The sequence below is a fragment of the Stylophora pistillata genome, chromosome 14, assembly GCF_964205215.1.
Source record: "Stylophora pistillata chromosome 14, jaStyPist1.2, whole genome shotgun sequence".
NCBI classification, from domain to species: domain Eukaryota; kingdom Metazoa; phylum Cnidaria; class Anthozoa; order Scleractinia; family Pocilloporidae; genus Stylophora; species Stylophora pistillata.
In genome coordinates, this window is record NC_142532.1 from 15,393,790 (window position 1) to 15,399,918 (window position 6,129).

Below are 6,129 nucleotides of genomic sequence, written 5' to 3' on the forward strand. Positions count from 1 at the left end.
GCTTGTTTTGTTTTGCCTCATTTCCGATAATAATAATAATAATAATAATAATAACTTTCACAGCTAATCGCCTTCGCAAAGTACAGCAACGACGCAGCTCAACAATGTCGAACCGACAGCTTACAATGGCGCTTCTGGCAGCCGCTATACAGCCAGCTGGAATCAGCTGTATGTTGGTTTTTGGAGAGGGAGGAAAACTGGAGAACCCGGAGAAAAACTCTCGAAGCAGAGAAGAGAACTAACACAAACTCAACCCACTCCCGGCACCGGGAAGCGAACCCGGGCCACATTGGTGGGAGGTGAGTGCTCTCACCACTACGCCATCCCTGCTTCCCAATAGGGTAGGTTAGGCTACTTTCACCTTGTAGCTTCGATTCCCTTTGTGCTTTTTAAGGTGTTTAGCAGGAGCCAAAAGAAATGCCATGAACAAAAGCAAAAACACTAATAAATCTGAAACTCATCTTGGAGGCAGAATACTCTGTATACTGAAAGCAGGTGAAAACATTTTATAAAACAAAACAAAGCTCTAGTTCATCAAAATGATGTCTCATAGCTTGAATCTTCAAAATGACAAAATAATGTGAAAATGTAGGGGCTTGGTTGTCTCATTTAGTACACTCTTTACAATGCGAGTTTATCGCCGTACTTTATAGTTTATAATAACTTAATGACATATATTACTCAATTTTTGATAAAATAATTTTCAATTGCACATGGCAATTAATTGTTAAATACTCAACTCTACATAGATACTAAAACTAATCTTCTCTGCATTTACAAATGATCTTATATTTCTGCTTCTGTAAAGGCATCAACAGCCGGTAAAAACGAGTTTACTAAAAAGGTTTTTTAAGAAGGAGACCCAAATTCATAAACGGATTGTCCCTTACATCAACGTTTCGACAATGAGGATGAAATACATCCATACCTGATTTAGCTAACACACTAGATTCGCCTTTCTTTGAATTAACTGAGCTTCATATTCAACTCCTTGAATAGCATATAATGAATATTTACAATGATCTGCTGCATTGCGACATCTGTCACCGTATTCACAGACAAAACATGTGTCAATTGGGTTAAGGAAACAAGCGAGGAATTCCATTTGAGTTCTTTGATTTGAGCGTGTTTGATTACTTTGATTCTAAGCGCAGATTATCACCATTAAATCTAGTAGGAATCACTCTTCGCTCTCTAAAACGAAAAATGGAAGATTTAAATCAGGCGAAATTGCTTTACAAAAGCAGGTGCTCTAATGATCTCTAGACTTACGCAGACGGAATCAACGTTGAGAAACTAGTGGTCCAAATCTTAAAATCCATTTTGATAATTTGCTTAAGGAGCTTGCTAATGGAGATTTTCTTGTGGTGGCCGTAAGCTAAAAATATATCCAGGACAAACACGGCGAAATTGATATACTCATTTTGCCTATTTACCACCACTTTGGTTATTACTTGCAAGTGGATTGGTAGCTCACAATTTGAATTACGTCTAGTAAATTTCAAAATTTCATCATCTGAAGAAATATTTTGACCCACAACTTCTTTTCTTTTCAGCGTTATCCTGTGAAGTGATTGTTACCGGAGAAGACTCTTTGATCTACTGTAGTGTAGACATAGTTTCTTGGTATGGAATTTCGTTATTGTTCTTGAGGAACCATTGGTGGATCTTGTAAAGCAGTTTTACATCCTGCAGTTCATCTTTCGTTGCAAGATTACTGGCCAACTTATTTATTTGAAAACAACTTACGAATAGATGAGTATCCTAAACTGCACGAGATACCAAGATAATAATCCAATAAATGAGAATCTTAATAGTGTGCGAGATACTGACGTAACAAACCAAAAACTGAGAATCCTAAAAGCGCGTAGGATACCAAGTAAAAAAAAACCTAACAATCCCATGAAAGAGCCTTCAAGTGCCTGAGATGCTAACGTAACAGAACAATATATGAAAGAGAATCCTAACAGTGCAAGAGATACTGAGCTACTGAGACGTAACAATCGCAAGGAAGAGAATCCTAAAAATGCAGGACATACATACGTTATAATTGATGAGAGATAGTACTAAACGTGCATGAGATGCTAACGTAACAATCGAATGAAAGAAAAACAAAAAGTGCACGGGATACCTAAGAAATAATCCGATAAAAGAGATTCCTAAATGCCGCAAGACGCTAACTTGACAACTTCGAAGGAAGAGAACCCTACAAATTCACGATGTACCCAAGTAACGATCGAATGAAAGAGAATTCTAAAAGCGCGTGAAATACAATTGGATAATTCATTACTTGACGAAGGAATTCCGCATTAAATTGCACGCGCAACCGATATCACACAAAATCGCGAATTGTCGGGATGAGCATTCGACTAAAAGTTGGAGATATTCACTGGAGAGTTTTTGAACGATACATTGGTGAAAAATCCACCTGGAACTCTTATTGCTAGATCATCAATGCCATTATTCATTGATATTGTGTTAGTGCCAGTTACTGATGGAAGTGCAAGGCTGTTGACATAAGTTTCTCGCAAAGCTTTAGTGCGTAGACCGTCACTGGCGTTGGCAGCTGTGATAGTCGTAGTGGTACGACTGGAAAACCCAGCCAACTTGCTTGACATCCTTTGTTGTTTTCCTAAAAGATCGTGGCTGCAGATGGATAATGAATCCAGGTTGGCGTGACCTGTTAGCTCAGAGATTGTTTTTTTTGGGCCGTGTTCACAGGATTTTCTCGCTTTCGGGTTGTCGCGAGCGAAAGAGGTTTTTCATGCCTCTCCAAGAATTTGAAGTTCAATTCAAAACAAGGAAGAACCTCGGCTCACTTTGAAAACGCTTTGTTTGTTTTTGCTCTTTAGAAGGTGACAATAGTTTTGAAAACATTTTAAATTGACTTAGAAACCAAACTTTGTAACAATTGGACGATACTTGTTGTGCTTAGTGACGTAGATACGAAAAATTTCACTTAGCCTCGTTTTCAACTCGCAATTACACGCTAAATACCTCGCTTCGTTAACCAATCAGAATGCGAGATTTTATTCAATGATGCGATTCTATCAACAATCCGAAGAAAGAGAATCCTAAATGTGCGCGAGACGCTGACACAACAATCGAACGAATAAGCTAGTTTTGTTAATGAGTAAGAAAACTAGGTTTAGGTCGCGGTCTTGACAGTACGCCGAATGATCTTATCAGTATCTATGTTTTTAACTCGGCAAAAAGTTAAAGGATTTGCGAAATAATTGAGCTCAAAAAATTTTGTTTTATTTCCTCGCTCTAGGAGAAGATTTCTGGGTGTTAGTAAAAGTTTTATTAGTCAGCTAACGAGCTCAAGTTCTAAATCCATAGCTGTTTATGTTAGCACAAGAACTTCAGTTTAAAGATTGTCGCCCAATAATTTCCTTTATGATGAAATCTACCCACTTATTGGAAAGAACTACACACACTCTCTTCAAAATAAAATAAATTAAAACGGAATATTCGTAGCACTAGAGGGCAAAAGCAATAAGGGGAGCTCTCATTAATTTCAGTTTAGGAAAAAACTTTTATTTGCATGAAAATGGCCCCTTAAAAGCTAGCTTACATGCTTAAAGTTTGCGTAATCACTAAATTTTCATGAAAGTGACATTTTTTTCAAATCACACACGAGTCAACCACACGTAGTAAATCGTACTTGGTAAATCACATATAGCAAAAGGCCGTTTACACGGCAGAAAAATCGGGTACGGACGTGTCAAAAGAGGAGTACGTACTTCACATTTTAGACCGTGTAAACAATCCGTACCATGTTTTGGGAGATGGGTAAGGACCCGTGTTTTTTCTGGTACGCATAGTAATATGTTTGCCTCTATGAACATCACCAGTGCATCACAAAAAGAGCCATCCTATTGCATTATATTGGTTAAGAAAACTGTGACAGATTGGAAACCCTAATCGTTTCTGAACCAACTGAAGGAAGCGACGAGTGAAGAGGGCAATAAGGACAAATAGTACACGCGACCATGGGGCCTGAACGCGACAGCGAGAGTGATCGACTCCGACGCTCGATCCCATAGTTCATAGCGGTCAGCGTGTTAGATTATGATTATAAGCAATAGCAAAACAGCACACAAATTCCAGCATTTGTTTATTTATGTTTTTATTTCTTGCATTTGTTTGTAGCTAAACTAAGCTTGAAAATGTATTAATCAAAGTAATATACTTATACCTCACCACTTACTTGCACGAATGAACAAGGCGTTAACAGTTAAGGCGTTTTACGGAAAGTGTAAGCATTGCAAGATTTGCAAGCTTATGAGCTCATCTATACTGCAAGAAAGAGTTCACCGCTTCAGGTTCTTACCTCCAATAATTAAAGCACTTCCAAACAGCCCAATAACGATCCACGATGTTCTAAAATTATTAATGGCTTCCATCCCTCAAACGTAAACGCAAGTTCAACGATACTCCACAAATGCTCCCAAGTAGCTTTCAGTAAACACCTGGTTAGTTCTTTTCGAGTCTAAGTATGCTGATTATCCGCAATACAAATCAAAAGACCGAAATATAAATCGAATATAAAGAATAAACCGAAGGAAAAGTATCAAAACAACATTGGTCGAAACAACCGACGCCAAATTTAGAATTTTCTTGTTATGCAATGACGTTCACCCAAGCTGAAAGAAGACTGGCTCTAGCTGTACTCGGACTCATTCCATGCGCAGCCAGATCCCATCGCTGGGAAATTATCTCAAAGTTAGTTTGAATCAGTTATTCACTTAGAGGAAGAACGAGGGTTAGTGTCTCAGCTTTAATATATTATCTGGTCGAGTAAATGGGTTTTGTATGAGCCGACAAACAAGTAAAGAATCAAACTGACACAGACTTTTGTTTGTTGTTTTGTTTTATTCTAGGTTTTACGATATTGAAAGCATCAAATTTTCGACTTGATAAAATTAAGGAAGTATAAAAGTTTTTTAATTGTGCACCTGTGTAAGATTTGATCACCTCCAAGAAATGACGGATAAACTGCCCGGAAATTATTAACATTAGTTGACCCATCTAGACATTAAAGCATCAACAAAGCTAAGGCAAGGTCGTACACCAAATATGCTCATTAGCAAGTTGTATTGATGCAATATTCTTACGATTAGAATTCGGATATTCATCAAAATTACAACTTTCTTGATGTGATTGGTTTAAAAACAAAAGTCATATTTTCCACCAATTCACTCTCCAAGTTGTTGTCAGACAGCTCGTTGTCGAACAGTTTGTTATCAGACATATATGTTGTTTACTAGACGGAGGTCCATATTGAGAAAAACTGTACCCGAGGTCTAGAATACTGGTACTCTAGACTGAGAGGTATCTGGAAAAGCAAGGATCCTCCTATAATAAAGAATGAAATTGGTGGGCACCCTCCACTTTTAATTCATGCTTTTTACTTTGACCTGCCCTTCCCATTTGAAGTTTAGGGCTTAAGGACCACTGATGTACATACGGGTACATGTTCGTATCAAAAAACGCTGTTAGGAAACAAACTTTTGTTTAGCTTATTCCTAATTACACATTTCTTTTGCTAAGTATCTTGCTTTATTAGACGAGTGCTGAACTCTTTTTTTACAGAGTATTTCTAATTCTCATTTTTTTTTTTATCTCCGTTTGTAAACAAGATTGTATGAAGTACGAGCCATGAACATTAAGAGTACTCCGGCACAGGTTTCATCGATTCTTGCATGAAAGAGCATGGATGTGTTTTCCCTACAACACTGCAAAATGTATTCACAATCCAAAAGTACAGATATCCCGATTAAAAAATCTTCCAAACGGTACGAGAAGATCAGAAATGAAGCGCCTTGGAAGATTGCATGAAGTGAAGCGTTTCGAAAATTGGACATATTGATACGGGGAACTGGTTATTTCTATAGATATTAACTCTTTATCGAAGCCTGTAATATAAGATAAAATGCCATAAGGAGTTGCTATACCATCAAAAACGTTAGTGTTGCTTGATAGCCGCGTAACAAACGGTCAAGTTTCATGCAGAGTCGATCTCGTTTGGCGTACGAGTAACTGCATCTGCAAGCGCTGTTACTTCACTACTAAGAACAGCTCTCTTCTCTAGTCTATGAACAATCATTTACAGAATGTCAGTCA